The sequence below is a fragment of the Leopardus geoffroyi genome, chromosome C3 (genome assembly GCF_018350155.1).
Source record: "Leopardus geoffroyi isolate Oge1 chromosome C3, O.geoffroyi_Oge1_pat1.0, whole genome shotgun sequence".
In the NCBI taxonomy this organism is placed as follows: Eukaryota; Metazoa; Chordata; class Mammalia; order Carnivora; family Felidae; genus Leopardus; species Leopardus geoffroyi.
This window is the reverse complement of record NC_059338.1, coordinates 42568022-42586800: the sequence shown is the minus strand read 5'-3', so window position 1 is coordinate 42586800 and position 18779 is coordinate 42568022. Positions and strand designations below refer to the sequence as shown.

Sequence of the window (18779 nt, the reverse complement as noted above, 5' to 3'; positions counted from 1 at the left end):
AGGCCTAGGAATAAAGCATTGCAACAGAATTCATGAGTGAAGATCAAGAAGAAAACACCCCAAGGTTGTCTGTGAATCCAAAGATGGTACCTCTACACAAGCCCCAAGCTCTGGGAACCACAGCTAGTCCAGCAACCCAGAGGATTCTGAGAGTCAGGTTTTTAAATAAAGGGCAAAAGTTCTCTTTCTGAGGTGTTTCAGGGTGTCCTGCATGGAGAGAGAGAGAGAAAGGCAGGACTCCCCTTTCAGTCTTGAGGCTTCATCTGCAGTCCACACATCAGTTGCAGGGACAACTCAGGGCTGATGAAAAGAATGGGCAGGAAGAAACTGCTACATGATCTCAGCCAGTCAGTTCCCTAAGGGTCCCAGAGCAAAATAGACCAGCTTCTCTTTGCTGGAGATCCTGACTTTCTTCTTCCCTGGAGTGCAGGGGTCAGGGGAATAACCTAGGAAAGGCCTCCTTGACAAGGTGACATTTGAGCAAAGACCTGAAGGTGGCAAGGGGCAAGCCATGCTAATACCTGCAGAAGAGAATTCTAAGCAGAGGAAACAGCAAGTGCAAAGAGCCAGAGACAAAGAGTGTGCCTGGCCTATCAGGAGTTCGTGTGATTGGAGCAGAGAGGTATGGGAAGAGTTACAAGACAGGAAGTCAGAGAGGTAAGGGATGGGGGTGACTTTCAGACCTTGTAGGGTTCTATAGGCCATTTTAAGGATGCTGGCTTCTACTTTTAATGAGATGGGAAGCCACTGGAGGGTTTTGAGCAAAAGAATGAGATATACTGACACAGATTTCAAAAGATCCCTCAAAAGCTGCCAGGTTCAGAATTTACTCCAAGTAGGGAAGCATGACCACCTGACCACCCTCAGTTAGTAGCAGCCTACTGCAACAATCCTGGAGAGGGGTGACAATAGCTTGAACCAGGCTGACAGCTTGGTGAGAAGTGGATATATTTGACGATTCAGCCAAGAGGAACTGCTGACAGATTGGATGTGGGGAGTGAAAGAAAGAGAGGTATCAATGATGATGCTCATATTTTTTTTGGCCTAAGCAGCTAAAAGGGTGTAGTCATTCACCAAGACAGAGAAGACTGAAGAAGGAAAAGGTTTTATGAAGATCAACTTAATATTTGAACGAGTAACGTTTGGCGTGTCTCATTAGACATCCATGTGGAAATGTCTCGTGCAACTGGATGTAGTGTTCAGAGAGAAGGCCAGGCTAAAGCTATATATTTAATATACTATTAATATGATGCTTAATATGTATCTACATGTAGCTATACGTTTATATATTTAGAAGTCCTCTGCATATAGGGTCCTGGATAAAAGAATGTGCATAAAGAAGAGGTCTGAGAACTAAACCTAGGATATCCAACACTTACAGGTTGGCTAATGAGGAAAAATTAACAAAGCCACCGAGAAGGAGTTACCAATAACATGGAAAGAATACTGGGAAAGGATGTACATCCTGAAAGCCAAGTGAAGCATTTCAAGGAAGAGGGAGTAATAGCTTTGTCAGACACTGCTGTTAGGTCAAATATGTCCAGATGAGAACTGAAAATTAACCATTGGATGTAGCAACAGAATAGCCATTGATGATCTTGGAACAATTTTGGTAGAGTGAGGGCAAGGGAGAGCCTCATTAAAGAAGATTCAAAAAGAATGGAGGGAGCCAAATAATGCAGAGAAAATCTCTCTTTATAAGTTATTCCAACTAATGTCCACTCTCACCACTGTTATTCAACATAGTCTTGGAAGTCCTAGCCTCAACAATCAGACAACAGAAAGAAATAAAAGGCATCCAGATCAGCAAGGAGGAAGTCAAACTTTCACTCTTTACAGACGACATGATACTCTATGTGGAAAACCCAAAAGACTCCACCAAAAAACTGCTAGAACTGATACATGAATTCAGCAAAGTCGCAGGATATAAAATCAATGCACAGAAATCAGCTGCATTTCTATACACCAACAATGTAGCAGCAGAAAGAGAAATCAAGGAATCATCCCCATTCACAATTGCACCAAAAAAATATAAAATACCTAGGAATAAACCTAACCAAAGAGGTGAAAAATATATACACTGAAAACCACAGAAAGTTTATGAAAGTGAAGATGACTCAAAAAAAAAAATGGAAAAACATTCCATGCTTATGGATTGCAAAAACAAATATTGTTCTTAAAATGTCAATACTACTCAAAGCAATCCACATATTCAATGCAATCTCTATCAAAATGACAGCAGTATTCTTCACAGAGCTAGAACAATCATAAAATTTGTATGGAACCAGAAAAGACCCTGAATAGCAAAAGCGATCTTGAAAAAGAAAACCAAAGCTGAAGGCATCATAATTCCAGACTTCAAGATGTATTACAAAGCTATAATCATCAAGACAGTATGGTACTGGCACAAAAACAGACACATAGATCAATGGAACAGAATAGAGAACCCAGAAATGGCCCCACAAAACTATGGCCAACTAATCTTTGACAAAGCAGGAAAGAATATCCAATGGAATAAGACAGTCTCTTCAGCAAATGGTGTTGGGAAAACTGGACGGCAACATGCAGAAGAATGAACCTGGACCACTTTCTTACACCAGACACAAAAATAAACTCAAAATGGATGAAAGACCTCAATGTAAGACAGGAAGCCATCAAAATACTAAAGGAGAAAACAGGCAACAACCTCTTTGGCCTCAGCACTAGCAACTTCTTACTTGACATGTCTCCAGAAGCAAGGGAAACAAATGCAAAAATGAACTACTGGGACTTTATCAAGACAAAAACTTCTGCACAGTGAAGGAAACAATCAGCAAAACTAAAAGGTAACGAAGGGAATGGGAGAAGATATTTGCAAATGACATATCAGATAAAGGGTTAGTATCCAAAATCTATAAAGAATTTATCAAACTCAACACTCAAAAAATACTCCAGTGAAGAAATGGGCAAAACACATGAAAAGACACTTCTCCAAAGAAGACATTCAGATGGCTAAAGACACATGAAAAAAAATGCTCAACATCATTCATTATCAGGGAAATACAAATCAAAACCACAATGAGATATTACCTCACACCTGTCAGAATGGCTAAAATTAACAATTCAGGAAACAACAGATGTTGGTGAGAATGAAGAGAAAGAGGAATGCTTTTACACTGCTGATGGAAATGCAAACTGGTGCAGCCACTCTAGACAACTGTATGGAGGTTCCTCAAAAAATTTAAAATAGAACTACCCTATGACCCAGCAACTGCACTACTAGGTATTTATCCAAAGGATACAGGCCTGCTGTTTCGAAGGAGCACATGTACCCCAATGTTCATAGAAGCACTATCACCAATAGCCAAAGTACGAAAAGAGCCCAAATATCCATTAACTGATGAATGGATAAAGAAGATATGGTAGGGGTACCTGGATGGCTCAGTCAATTAAGCGTCCAACTTCAGCTCAGATCATGATCTCACGGCTCATGAGTTCAAGCCCCACATTGGGCTCTGTGCTGATAGCTCAGAGCCTGGAGCCTGCTTTGGATTCTGTCTCCGTCTCTCTCTGTCCTTCCCCTGCTTGCACTCTCTCTCTCTCAAAACTAAAAAAATAATAATAATTTTTTAAAAAAAGATGTGGTGTATATATACAATGGAATATTACTCAGTGATAAATATGAAATCTTGCCATTTGCAACAACGTGGATGGAACTAGAGTGTATAATGCTAAGCGAAATAAGTCAATCAGAGAAAGACAAATATATAATTTCACTCATAAGTGGAATTTAAGATGCAAAACAGATGAACATAAGGGAAGGGAAGCAAAAATAATATAAAAACAGAGAGGGAGACAAACCAGAAGAGACTCTTAAATACAGAGAACAAACAGGGTTGCTGGAGGGGTCTGAGTAGGGGAATCGGCTAAATGGGCAAGGGTCTTTAAGGAGGGCACTTGTTGGAATGAGCACTGGGTGTTATATGTAAGTGATGAATCACTAAATCCTATTTCTGAAATCATTATTATACTAAATGCTAACTTGGATTTAAATTTTTTTTAAATCTCCAAAAAAAAATAAGTTATTCCAACTAATAAATGAAGAAGGAGTAACAGGATTATAATAACATTTTGCAAGCCCCTAATGAAATAAACAATCTAGGCAGGGGTCAGCAAACCATGGACCTTGGGCTATCTATGGCCTGCTTGGTTTTGTATACAAAGTTTTATCGGAACTCATGTATGCTCATTCGTCTACATATTGGCCATGGCTGCCGATGCACTATAGTGGCAGTGTTAAAAAACTGTGATAGAGACTGCATGGCCCCCGGACTAAAATATTTTCTGACCTTCATAGAAAAGGTTTTCCAACCCTGATCTAGATAATGATCCTCGGTGGTTGCTAATGTCATAAGAAGAGAAACAACCTCTGATGGAAGTACGTACTACTCCCTAGGAAGTCTACTTACAAAACAGTAAAAAATCAAATCTAAATCAGCGCCAGTTTATAGGAAATACAGGAAACAAAAACATTCAACAACACAATGGAGATGCAAGAATGGAAAGATCTATAGAAAAGCAACCGAGTTTTGTCAACAAATCAACTATAAAGCCAAAAACAAAGTGGGGGAGGAAACATACAGATTTTGACTTAAGGAACCTTTATTTTTTTTTTAACATTTATTTATTTTTGAGACAGAGAGAGACAGAGCATGAACGGGGGAGGGGCAGAGAGAGAGGGAGACACAGAATCGGAAGCAGGCTCCGGAAGCAGGCTCCGGGCTCTGAGCCATCAGCACAGAGCCAGATGCGGGGCTCGAACTCACGGACCGCGAGATCGTGACCTGAGCTGAAGTCGGACGCTCAACCGTCTGAGCCACCCAGGCGCCCCAAGGAACCTTTAAATCAAATATAATGTGTGACCCTTCTTTGAATTCTTTTTTTTTTTTTTCACATTTATTTATTTTTGAGAGACAGAGAGAGACAGCGTGAGCAGGGGAGGAGCAGAGAGAGAGGGAGACACAGAATCAGAAGCAGGCTCCAGGCTCCGAGCTGTCAGCATAGAGCCCAATGCAGGGCTCAAACCCACAAACTGTGAGATCATGACCTGAGCCAAAGTCGGAGGCTTTAACCGACTGAGCCACCCAGGCGTCCCTGAATTCTGATTCAAACAAAAAAATAATAATAATATACATAATAACAAGAAGAAGAAGACACAATTGGAGAAATTTGAATACCAACTAGATACCCGGAAGAAATTATTATTAATTAACTTGGAGGAGTGTGATAATGCTGGTTATTCTTCTAGTCCATTATCTTTTGGAGATTGGCACCTAAATATTTATCAGATTATGGGAGGACTGGAATTTGCTTCAAAATAATCTAGTGGGGAGATTCAGGTGAAAACAAATGAGTCAATAATTACTGAAGCTGAGTGGTGGGTATTTGAGGGATTATTACACTATTCTCTCCAGTATATGTTTGAAATTTTCCACAATAAGAAGCTAATTCAATAGAATTAGCTAATCAATAAGAAGAGGATATACTTATTGTAATGAACACTGAGTAATGTATAGAATTGTTGAATCATTATATTGAATCAATATATATGTTGTATATTAATTATACTTCAATTAAAAAAAAACTAAAGAAAAAGAAAGAGGAAAAGGAGGAAGAGGAAAGGAAAAGGAGAAAATAAAGGGAGAGAATTTAGACCCAACAAGGACAGGTAACTCTTTGGAGGAATTGCACTGCATTGAGAAGAGAAATGAAGCCATTTCTGGGGGAGGAAGGAGGAGTTTTAAAAACACAGTCATTTCCAGCAGACTCGCCCTTCACAGCCCCTGCAGCTGTCACTGGAGCTCTATTGCTTCTCCCGGCTGCTCTCCTAAATAACATATTTGGTTTCTTCTTAAACTTCCCACTCTGAGCCTCCAGGTAGCCAGGCAGAAGGTATAGTCTCTGACCTTGAGAAACTGCCCTCTAACTGCATAGTCAAGTCCTACAGCTGAAAGGTTAACCAAAAAAGGCAAGGAATATGGGAACACATAGCACAGAGGATGGGAAGACCATAATTATATTGGGGTTCACAGCAGTAATGGACAGGGGCCACCTGGGAGAGATGCCAAATGTTTCCCAGAGGAGATGAGCCTCTGGAAGATGGGCAAAGAGGAGAGAGCAGGGCATTTTAGGAAGGAAAGGAATTCAAGCTAAGGCTAAGTCCCAAGGGAAACCTCTTCCACAGCCTATTTACAGAGCTCATGTTGGAAGGGGCTGAGAAATGTTGTCATCCACCCTCCAGGCCACCCTTTGCTGTGTCACTATGGATCATTTCCTGTGGGCCAAGCTGACCCACAGCCAGCCTTCTAGACAGCGTCAGGGCTCACAATTGCAGAAGGGAGCCTCTGTCCAGGTGAGGTGCAGGAGGCATCCTCAGGGAGGGCAAGTCTGCACGCTGAGGATGGAAACTTCTCTGCATGGGTCCTGTACACCAGAAGCTCCGGTGAGGGCAAGGCCCAGACTTGCCTCTCCACCTGGCATCTCTGTCCTCTGAGCTCTGCCCAGTCCTCTTGTGGCTGATTCACGATGCTAAGAATATTCTCAACCTGGGGTAAGTAGGAAGTGCTTCATGAGGTTCTGGGGTCCCCTGATATTGTATGAATATTTGAGATGTGCATTTCACCAAGTCAAGTCCACAGCCTTCAACAAATGTTCAAAGGATTCTATGATGGCAAAGCCTAAGAATCACTGTAGTAAGAGGTTAACAATTTTTTGATGTATTAGATTTTGGGTAATGTCTGGGGTCTAATTACATCTGCTAGGGCTCCCTCCAAGGTCCTCCCACCCCTCAAAATAGAAATCAGGATCAGTGAAAACAAAAGTTAAAATTCTTCAGTTTTCAATTGCAATTCCTCAATGGCAGGCTAACAGCAATGCAAACCTCAAGCAACCTCTACCTTTATAGGCAGAACAAAATAGCAAAACTACCAGGAGCCATTTCCCACATAACCACTACAATTATACCTACTTTTCAAGCCCTACAGTTTACAAGGCAAATAATTTCACCGGCGCTTCATATTTGGGCTTTGAAAATTTTGCTATGAAAACTTTAAAAAGCAGAATGAAGGAATAAAATGCGGGTGCAATCTGTATTTTTTTAATTGAATTGTGTTTGTCTTAATGGTTTGAATGGCCTCTACAAATAAGCATCCCCAAACCCTCACAACTATACACGCCTACAAAAGCCATGCCTAACAGGATGTGAGATTAACACGCTCTGACTCTCTCCCTCAAATATTTTATATGATCATTTAGTCAGTGTTTACTGGATACCTACGGGCTCGAGGTTCTGAGATGCTATAAGATGGCACACTAAAAGGGCGGCCCAAGTGCACTATGGCAGTGCCCAGCCAGATCTTCCTGCCATTGTGCCTTCTGTCCCCTCCCGAGAGCTCACCACCACCCCCTCTGACCCAAAACAAGTCTCAATAATCTGTAGCTAATATCTGTTCATTGCTTATAGTGATTCAAACTTCACACAAATCCTGTGAGGGAGGGACTACTCCTACACATACCCAAGGAAGCTGAGATTCAGAGAAAACAAGTCACCTATGCAAAGCCACTTAGGAATGGGAGAGCCAGGACCCTGACAGCTGCGTGACCCTGCGGCTGGTGCTCTAAACCCTCTCCCACAGAAGTGGGTCCCCCATCTGCTTGGTTATTACTCGTCTGGCACCTCCTTGGACTCACCCACCCACAAGGAAAACCCACAGGGGCCTGGGCAGCTTTATGTTCCAGCAACACAGTCTCAACAACTCCAGGATGCCAGCAATCCTCGCCCCACCGCATAAGGAAGAAAACATGACAGCAGCTGGGGACAGAGCTACTGCAGCCACATATTACACGCAGGCTGTGTTTGCCTGGTTCCCCAGGCACCTTCCTCCAAGTTCACCTGACCAGGCGGCCCTCTGCTCTGCTCACTCCCAGGGCAGCCAGCCTCTCGCCAAGATGACTAACACCTGTTTTGACATTTTGGAGGTGCTTTGGCCTTTAGTTTCAGCCATAATGAACTGGAAGCAGGCAGAGAAGAGGGAAAGATAGAGGGCTGGGAAGTGGTGGCCATAGCAGGGAGAGATGATGGGCAAAAGCCAGAGGAAGCTGAAGGCATAATGCAGACCTAACACCAGGAGACCCTCACAGGTCAGAGGGTAGGCTAAGAAAGAGGCCGCAGTTTCACTGGGTCATCCCAGAGCAGCTGATCAACACTATCTTTTTGGAAGCTGGTTGTTCAGCATGGAAGCATCCTCAGTCCAGTGGCGAAAGGGGGGTGGTGAGGGAGAGGAGAGGATGAAGAAGGAAGGGAAGCAGTATGCAAGGAGAAACACAATTTCCCCTTAAGGAACTCACAGTCTAGAATCAGAGCATTCAATTCTTCCTGGGCAACCCAGGTCCTTTCCAACCCTGAGCCAGGGACTAGGAGGGGTGAATCACCATAAGACCCAGTCTCCCCTACATCCTTCCCTCTCTTGGACCTGTATCCATTCAACCAAGAGTTAGGGTTACTAAGCTACTGCTATGTGCCAGCACTGTGCTGAGCTCTGGGACATAGCAGTGGACAACAGGGACATGGTCCCAATCCTCAAGAAACTTTCTGCCTTGGGGACACAGATATTAAGTGTACACACATAAACTGGGATGAGTTCTATAAAAGTGTAGGATGCTATAAAAGTGTGCAGTGGAAGAGTCTAAATTAGACTGTGGGGGAGGACAGTTGTCTGGGAAGATCTCACTGAAGAAATGACATCAAATTGAGAATAGAATGATGAATAGGTATGAATGATGAACGGAATGATGAACAGGCATTCACCAGGTAACTGGAGAGTTAGAGGTTGGAAGAGTTACAAAGAGAGGGAACAGCATGTACGAAGGCCCTGAGAAAGAGCTTGGCATATTCCAAAGGAGTCCAATATGGCTACAGAGTGGTAGGTGAAGGAGAGAGATGTAGGAGTTCAAGCTGAAGAAAGTAGAGATCTAAAACATGCATGGCACATGGGCCATCACTAAGATCTTGGATTTCTAGCTGAGAAGTGGCATGATCATGTTTATTATCCAACATTATATGAGCCACCAGGTAGAGCAGAGAGCTGCAACAGGGACAAGACAGGAAGTGGAGAGATCAGTTAGGAGGCTCTTATGGTCATCTAAGTACAAGATGATGAGGGCTTGGTCTAGGTTGTGGCAGTAGGAGTGGAGAAGAGAGTACAGGGTCAAACAGTATTCAGGTAGTTAGACTGGCAGGATTTCATAATGGATTTCCTAAGGGTATAGAGAGGTGCAAGTATCAACAGTGCCCCCTGAACTGTTAGGTGGGTGAAGACACCATTCACCAAGACAAAGAAAGCTAGAGGAGAAGCATTTGGTGGCAGAGATCAAGAACTGAGTCTTATCATAAGTTTGAGATGCCCCTAAGACAGCCAAGTGGAGACATTAACAAAGCTTTTGGATGGACGCCTGAGTGGCTCAGTTGGTTAAGCGTCAAACTTCGGCTCAGGTCACAATCTCATGGTTCATGAGTTCAAGCCTAGCATCGGGCTCTGCGCTGACAGCTCGGAGCCTGCTTTGGATCCTCTGTCCTCCTCTCTCTGCCCCCCCCCAAAAAATAAATAAGTATTAAAAATAAGGAAAGTTGTTGGATAAGGATGTCTGGAGCTTATCACAGAGGCCTGAGCTACAAGTGTAAATATGGGACATACGAGAAACCATTTGACTAATGGCTGTGCAGCAGGACATAAGAATGTGCCTGGCAGACATGTAACTATAGAACACTTAATTAACCAAGAGCCCCAGCTTCTGGGCTCTGAAATCCATCACTGCATTTGCACAGAGGAACAGGGCAAGCACACTAAGGCAGGCCACTCCTAGGAGACATGAAACCCATCTAATGACTGACTTTGGTCCAAGGGCTTCCCAGAAGCCTTGCTGAGCCTTCTTAGATTTACATTAGGCTGGGATCCTTGCACTCAATCTTCCTTCCCTCTACTCATCACTCAGGGTCAGATTCATTTGGTGCCCTGATAGCTCTTCCAGCCTTGCCCATTACCTTTCGTAGGTATTTCCCCTAATAAAGTCCTTGTACATTGAATTCCATCTTGGTGTCTGCTTCTTGGAGGAGCTTTGCACACTGAAACTGAGCTTGGCCCTGTGACTTGCTTTAGCCAATGAAATGACAGCAAATGTGACACAAGCAGAAGACAAGATATTGTAAATAATAATGGGTTCAGTTTGGGGCAAGGTAAGCTTGAGATACTATGGAGTGTTGAAGTAGAAATGTCCAGTAGTCAGTTAGAGGGAAATTCTGAAACTCAAAAGACAATCCTGAGTTGGAAAGTCATCAGTATATGGGTGATGGCTCAAGCAAAGGGAGGGGAGAAAATCCCTCTGGAAGAGTGTGTACCATAAGAAGTGGAAAGGACCCAGGTTGGGACCAGGAGGACCTACCTTTAAAAAGCAGTCTCTCAGTTCCCATCTGGAAGAGGAATCCAGCCAGAGCTAATCAGAGGTGAAATTACCAAGCAGTTAAAGCACCCAGGAAATACCAATGATACCTGGGTTGCTCCAGATCTCTTCTTAGAAGCCTATAGTAAATGGATAATAAAGCAATCAGCACTAAAGTGTTTAATGGTTAGTAACAGAAGTCTCTAGAAATATTATCATCTAAACCTCATAGTAAGTATGGCTTTGGAACCAAGACTTTAGTCAAATTTGGGCTCTACCACCTCTGGTGATCTTGGATTCTGGAGGGTTTTGCTCCTATTAAACGAGAACAACAATTCCTATATCTCAGACAGGTGTAAGATATGTCATGTTTCTGGTACATCCCTTCACCAATACCTCTAACTGTGGTTCTCAAACTTTAACATGAGTCAGACTCACCTGGAAGGTTTGTCTCAACCTAAGTTTCTGATTCAGGATGTCCGGGCTGATACTGATCCTGCTAGCCCAGGAACCATACTTTGGGACAAGATGGTCTCCCTGAAGGACCTCTACCATGTCAGTGAATAGCCCACATACCCCAACAACTGGTCTCGTTGAGTTGGGCTGTGTGATTAGAGCTCTAGGTTCTAAGTACAGGAAGTGTGATAAAGCAGCAGCAAGGTGAGGAACAGGGGCAGGCACACAGTCTTCTCCCTCAGCTGTCACCCAAGACATCTCAAAGGCTACAAGTTGAGTGATTCATACCTGGGTGTTTGAAAAGCCATGACTCACTGGATACAGTAGGTGGGCTACATTGACTCAAGTCTCAGAGAGGGTGGCAGAGAGGGGAGCAGGTCTATAGAGTCACAGCCAACAATCAGCAGAATGGCCTGAGGTCTTCTGGGCACCTAACAAGCCAGGCTCCAGGACTGGAGGAAGACAAAGGATGCAGACATGTGGGAAAGGAAGTCTTCCTCCCAGACATGGAGGGCAAGAGTGAGCCTATGGCATCTTTTCCCAATTTCAAATAAATTAACCTCAGCTCTGGGTCAAGAAGACCACGAAAAGCAAGAAAAGCAACATGGAATCTCCTCAAGAAGTCTACTTCCTCAGTATTGCCCATCCCTCTCTGCCCTGGGGATGCCCTTCTCTGAGAAATTCTCCATTCTCCCCAGAGCACTGTGTATAGAAATCTCCAGGAAATCCCAGGAGTTGCAAGATCGGAAGGAATTTTCTTTTAACAAAGGCCTGCCACAGACACCACCTTATTTTATTTCTTAAAAATCCCCTCTGAACTCCCAATTTTATAAGCCTAAATTTTTTCAACTCACATTTACTGCCATGCTAGGTACTGAGATTGCAAATATTAATTAATCACAATGCTTGCCCTTAAGGAATTTTGCCTAATGAGATATAAAATGTGCTGCATTTATTTTATAGTCTACAGAACACTTTCTTGTGCAGTGGTAGTTATTCCTCATAATGGCCATAGAGAATCGGTGATATGGATCCTATCTCGTTTTTTGTCATTCTGATCTTCCACTTAAATATTACGTCCTCGGAAGCCTTCCCTGACATTCCAATCTAAAGAGCTACTCAGTCACTGCCACGTCACCCTATACTAATTTTCTGAGTGACATTTACCACATTTTTTTTAATTTACTTGTCTATTTTCTCTCTCTCTCCCTCTCTCTCTCCCTCCCTCCCTCCCTCCCCTTCCCCTCTCTCCCTGCAACAGAATATAAATTTCACAAAAGTAGGAGATTTTTCTGCCTCGTGCACTGCTATATTCCCAGTACCCAAATCACTGCCTGGCCCAGAACAGGAACTCGGGATATATTTGCAAAAGGAAAGAGGGTGGGGACAGAGGGTGGGAAAAGAGAAGGGAGGGAGGGGGCAAGCAGAGAGAGGCCGCTTAACAGCAGAGAATAACAGAGATGAGGCTTACATCTGGGGGTTTATCCCCTCCCCAGCCCAGACTCCTTCCCCTCCACACACCTTGGGGACCACTCTGGGCCAGTGCCCAGGTTCTGAGGTTGGCAGGCTGACTTTCCTTGCCTGGGTACAGAGGCAGATGTACCCAGGACTCAGACATCAGCGCTGAACAGCTCATTAACCCAGAGTCTGAGATGCGACAAAAAGAGAAGCAGGTTGTTGGATACGTGTTCACCTGTCATTACAAATCCCTTCACTAAGGAAGGCATGAAACTTTGTATCTAGGTTCATTATACTCAAGAAAACATCAATCAAGAACCAAATAAGTCAAGAGAGATTCAATTTACCTTCTTTTAAGAGGCAGAAATATAAAATGTTCTTCGTCACTTTTTAAATTAAGGAAAAAGAATAAAATTCCTATTCAGTAAATAGAGCAAACAAAAAAAAAATTCTATTATATGTCAGGGTAAGAGGGAGAGACAAAGAACAAAGAGAGGGGGAGAAAAGGGATGGGAGACAAAATCATAGAACAGTCATTACTCTTAAAATGGGCAGGAATCTCAAGCAACCACAGGCTCCAGGCCCCTTCTCTGTAAGGTGGGGTACTGGGCCTGTGTAGTGATAACATAGCTGAGGCCCAAGGGGTTAAGTGATTTGTCTGTGGTCTACAGCCAGTAAGGGCTGGAGCAAGACCAGCTCCCCTACATCATGGCCAGATAACATATAATTTAGTAAAAGAAAAAAGACTTCTTCAAAGTACTGTACTGAGAGCTGGAAACCAATTATTTGAAAGTGAGAACCATGTCATTTTCATCTTTTTTTCCCACTCCTCCTAGAAAAAGGCCATGTACACATGTGGTTCATGAGAAAGGGGGGAAACCCCAAAAGATATATGAGAGAATAAATATAGCCTCTGTAGTACAGAAGACACAAAGAACTACTTTGGCATCAAGTTGGATTTTTGCAACAACAGTGATACTTCCATCGCTGACAGATGTGTCCGTGAGTATAGCCCTAGACTTTGTCACCCAGGTTAGAAATTACATAAAAAGTCACAGGGATAGATTCACTGCCCTGCCACAGGCCGTGGTGCCTGGACCGTGCCCAAGACAGCATCACGCCTTCCTCCTGGTGCTCCCCAGTTCTATGCCCTTCCGGAAAACCCATTTAGGAGCTGCTGCCAACACTAACTCCATATTAATAATCTAGAGCATTCTCTCTTTACTCCAGTCCCAGGCTAGCATTTATAGGAAGAAAATGTTTTTTTCAAGTGTGATCAAAGTAGTTACAGAGGCTCTGTGATTCCACAGGATGAATCTTTCCAATAACACCACGGGAATGTAAATGGGAAGGCCTTTCCTTGGTAAAGCCCAATTCTGTTCTAGATTCTCATTCACTGTGGTTCCTCCATGTCCATGCATGTAAGCAGACAACAGAACCCTTTAGAATCATCCTGTCAGAGATGAGGATTGTAGCCTGGTACATGTTTTCCAGGTGACAGCAAGAAAGGTACCACATACCTTTGCTTCCACCAGGAAGATACCTGACATGCACATAACCAACTGTCTACTGTAACAAATAGTTTTAAATGAGCCTTTTGGTTCCACGTGGCTTTATAATTTATCACATGTATACTTCATCCAATGGCCTAGATGCAGGCTCCCCACCACACTATAAGCGCCATGAGAACAAAAACTGTGCCCCCTCCACCTTTTTTTGGTAGACCATCTCCTACTGTCCTGCTCCCTAACCCACTCCTCCTTCAGTGCTTAGCTCATCATTCAGGGCATATTGTAGATGTTGGTTAGCAAAGTGTTGTATTTCCTGCTCTTCTCAATTCTCTGCCACTTATTGAGGATGCAAGGTAATATAACTTATTCAGGATGCCAAGGTAACACAAGGCGGGAGCAAAGAGTCTCCCCTGGCCAGATAAACCACCTCATTTCTCCAGACCCAAACTGGACTCAGGCCTGCCCACAAGAGGCCAAGGGCAGTCACTGTTCTGTTCCTCCCCAGGATGCCTCTTTCATAGCCCCTCCATCTAACACCTATCCATCAACCCCACCCACCGACCCCTAGCCTCACCAAGTGAGGAGAAGGGAGGAGGGCTCTGCCTAGGATTTGCAGAGCGAGCACAGAGCACAAAGCCCTCCTGAACTGTGAGATCTTAGATGGTTGAACAAGGACATACCTGGGGAGCATCTGCCCAACCTCCATTTTCAGGCAAGGTAAAAGAGGCCCAGGGAGGTGAATGATTTGCCCAAGGTCACATGGCTACTTAATGGGGCTGAGCCAGGGCTAGAAATCAAGTCTTCCAGAGCAGTGCTTTTTTTATCTACCCCCCCCCCCACCTGATAATGCCCTCCTTCCCCCTAAACATGCTGTTCTTGGTCTGGCTGACTGTGGTGCTACAAGGTCAATAAGAATGATGACTAGGTGTAAACAATGTCTGGGACTATCTACTTCATGGTATATTTTCACCCATATGATAGAGAAAGAATCTGAGGGACCTGGCCAAGACACTGCCAGCGGGTATGGTCAGCTTTCCTTGCTGATCTATAAAATTATTTCTGGGCAACCATTCCTTTGCTAATCTGTAGAAGTACTTCTGAGTAGTGATGATCTCTCCAAGCCCAGGTCATGGTCAATCTCTGAAAAAAACTGGACTCAGTGAACTGTGACAGTGAGAGACCTTACGCTTTAATAACTAAGGTGTAGACAGACCCTAAAAACCAGATGGTGACATGTTCTATCTTTCCAAGAAACAATCCTACCATCCCAGGTAATCATGAGTTCACTGCAGTAGGATCCAGGAAAGAGACCCCTCCAGTGATGGTCTAAGCAGCAACGCAGGTAACGAGAGACACAAACTTCATGGAGACCAAGAAAGGACAACGCTAACAGAAAGGACAGGGGCAACATGAGTCAAGAACCAGGCAGGATGGACAAATGCACTGCCCTATCCACCCCACTCTAGAATTGCCCCTCACCCCCCAAACCCCAAATAGGTGGGATTATTTCTGTGAGCCAAACACTGACCATATCAAAGTCACAAAAAAGCACCACTGCATGGAGGGAGTCAGCTAGCTTTGGGTTTGAATCCCAGCTCTGCCCCCCTACTATCTGGGTGAACTTGAGCAAGTTACTAACTTTTCTGAGCTTCAGTTTCCTCATCTATAAAATGGAGATACCTTCTGAACAAGGCTGAATAAGGATTAATTATGATAAAGTCTAGAAATTGCTTGGAAAATAATAAGCACTTAATAAGCGGTAGCCAAGTTTTTGAAGCCCTGCAAGGACTTGGCTGCCTGAAAGACCCATGGGCCCCCAGAGGAATGAAGGTATGACTGATAAACACACCCCCTAAGAATCCCCATCACTCCTGCACACAAGCGAGAGAAGTCAAAGCCAGGTATTACCCTGTAACAGGACATTTCCTGAACACGAGTTTCTCAGTTTGAAACCAAAGCACACACACCTCATTCCCAGTTGCAGGAGAGCCAAGGAGGTATGACGGCAGTAATCCAATAACTCAACTGTGTGACTCTGAGGGTCACTGTATATCACATTGCCGTCAACACAACACTTGAATTCCTGGCAGATGGATCACCTCCTTGGATCCCCATGTTCATAAATACCACAGAGAAGCAGACAGAGGGATAGAAACAGCTCCATGTAAATCACCCTCTGCTTGCAATCCCTGAAGTCAGAGCATGAAGTCCCATGCTGGGAATGGGATTTTCAGAGGGACTGATGGAGCTGGGGGGAAAAAGTTCATCAAGGGCAAGAGATTCGTATTCAGAGCTGGACTCTTAGATGGAACTGAAAGTCCATCTGAGATCTGAGTCTGAAAGAACCCTGCCAGGAGGGAACATGCAAGATCCAAATGACATGAAAGTAACACATATTATGTCATCAACTGTCCCTACCTCTGACCATATAGTCACTCTTAGGGCAATCATTCATCCCTGTCTGGACAGCCTCTATTGTCCCTACATAACCATTACTAATGTCTCTGTCCACTTTCAAAAGTGTCCTGGCTTGAACAATAAATTACATGATCACCCATTACTACCAAGTGGTATTAAAAAACAAGTAAATAAACAAAAACAAAAGAAGACCTCTTACCAGGCCAGAGACTCAGCGTGTGAAGAAAACTCTAGAATGGAATCAAACAAGAAAAGATTGCCTTCTTCTAGGCTCTCGAGACAGCCGCACAATCCTACAAGATCTATACATTTGCAGAAAGGAGCTTCTATATTTTCCGTTGGTAATTCCTCTTGGAACTGTCAACTGGAAGTTTTCCCCTGGCATCTACCCTCATCCCCAGCCCAGTAAAGAGAGCCCCTTTTTTCCGGCTCTGATGTTGGTGAAGATAAAGTCATGCCTTTATTTAAGCATCACAAACATCCTCTCCTTCCAGGAAGACACTTCTCTGGACTAAGCCATCCTGACTCCTCCAGCTTTTCTTCTAACCATGATGCCTCTGTGACATGTGCAGCTCTGGGCGCCCAAGAGTAAGAATCCACCACCATGGCCTCCAAAGGGAAGAGCTGGTGAATCATTACAAGCCCCCAGATTTTGGTCACCAGCCCACCCATTCAGCCTGAATCTCGCGCTCTGAGCCGCCAGAGTCACAGACCCAGCGTGAGGGAGGATCCCCTGCTGGGGCAAGTGGCCAAACTGCCACCCTGACCCCCAGGGTGAGGTGGATGCCTCAATCTCAGAGAAACCAGAGGGGGTAGTGTTTCCCATCACTCTCTCCCAGGCAAGGGCTCAAAACAAAGAGGCGCAGAGAACTGGGAGCTCCATCCCAGGAAAAGAACGCACAGCCACTCTCACACCGGGAGACCCAAATTCTGTCAAAAAGCAAGTCACTCTAACTAGCCTGGCTTCTTCTCCGCACTCCCCTCCCTCCTCTGAGCCCAACTGTCAGCCCTCTCCCAGGAGTGGGTCGGCCGGCCACCCGCCCGACCCGCAGCTCCGGGCACCCAGCCTACCGTTCCCGGGACGCCTCCCAGGGTGCACGCAGCTTCCTTCACAGAAACTTCGCTGGAAGCTCCGTCCCGGCTCGGCAAGCCCCTCCCATCGAGGGGGTCTCCCGCGCACAAAAATGCCCGGTACGGGGTGGGGCGGGGTGGCTGGCGAACGCGCGGCAGGGTCCGGGGAGGCTCGCTAAGACCCCGCGGCCGGCACCTGCACCGAGCCTGGCGGCGCTCCCGGGGCGCGCAAGCCTCCCTGGCTGCGGGCTGGGCCAGCGAGACGCCGGCCGGGCGCCTGGCAGGGGCACACCACTCACACCCCGAAACGCGGGACGGCACGGGCTTTCTCACGCCCAGGAAGTCGCCACCGAAGTTGCCAGGAAAGGGTAGCGCGTAGAGAGGCAAAGCCGGCGGAGAGCCAGATTCCGAGAAGGTCTGAGCAAACTAGGAATCCCCGCGGTCCATCATCCCCCAACAGGTAGCAGCGCCGGGAGCGAGGCGCGGCGCCCCCGCCGCCGGGGAGGAGCGGGCAGCGCGGCAGGCAGCAGCCGGCACCGGCGCGGACCACTGTTCCCGCGGCGGCCGGACCCCGGGCTTACCTGGAATTCACGCAGGGTCCCGCGCTCGGCTGAATGGGCAGGGCGTGCTAGTATTCCCGAGGCATCCCTGAATTATTTTAAAAGAGCAAACGGGTGGGGGGAGGGGCTCCGAGAGAGGGGGGCGGGGAGGAAAGACGGTGAAATGGAAGGGGGCCGAAGGAGCAACCCAAAGAAAGAAGGGGGAAGGAAGGCAGGAGGAGGTAAGGGGGAGAAATGGAAAATAAAATCGATAAAACAGAAGGGAAGCAGTTAACAGGGGGGAAAAAATCTGCCTCCTGCCCACACCGTGGAAAGGAAATTTCTGACAGCGAGACAACTCGCACACATGCCCCCCAGAGAGGCCAGACGGGGGGAAACAAAGGAGCAGGGCGGCCCGGAGCCGGCTCCCGGGGAAGCGGCGGCGGTCCGGCTCGGGCAGCGCGCGCAGGTCGGCGAGGGAGCAGGCGGGGAGGCGCGGCGACGGCGCGCCGGCGGGCGCGCGCACTCCGGGGGCTGCGGGCGGGGCGGGGCGGCGGGGCCGATGGGGCGGGGCAGGGGGGGCAGCGGGGAGCAGGTTGGTGACGCGGCGCTCGGGGTAGTAAACGGCTTGGGGGCGAGAAATCCAGGTCAGGGTTCCTGCGGAAAAGTTCAGGGACCTCCAACTTTCCCCCAGGCGATTCCACTCCAAGAACACCCTCCGGGTTTGTGGGCAGGAGTCTCCGTTGCCAGGCTTGGGGGAACGGTGATGCGAGAGTAGGATTATATCCCAAAAGAAACAGAAGCGAATCGAGGGCTTTAAGGAGTAAGGGAGAGGGGAAAGTGTGGAGGGGCC

General features: G+C 46.0%; 1 protein-coding gene across 9 annotated transcripts in view; it reads right to left on the bottom strand.

Annotated features, from left to right (window-relative positions):
- CACNA1E (calcium voltage-gated channel subunit alpha1 E) overlaps window positions 1-18415 on the bottom strand; it is a 497854-nt gene extending 479439 nt beyond the window's left edge. For 7 of the 9 annotated variants that reach the window (XM_045452576.1, XM_045452575.1, XM_045452582.1 and 4 more), the window contains exon 1: window positions 17969-18414. The gene's annotated coding sequence lies outside the window, so the exon portion shown is untranslated. Of the gene's footprint in view, window positions 1-17968 lie in introns of all 9 variants that reach the window. The other 2 variants (XM_045452580.1, XM_045452585.1) reach the window with 1 other exon arrangement.
- Between the last annotated feature and the right edge of the window lie 364 nt (window positions 18416-18779).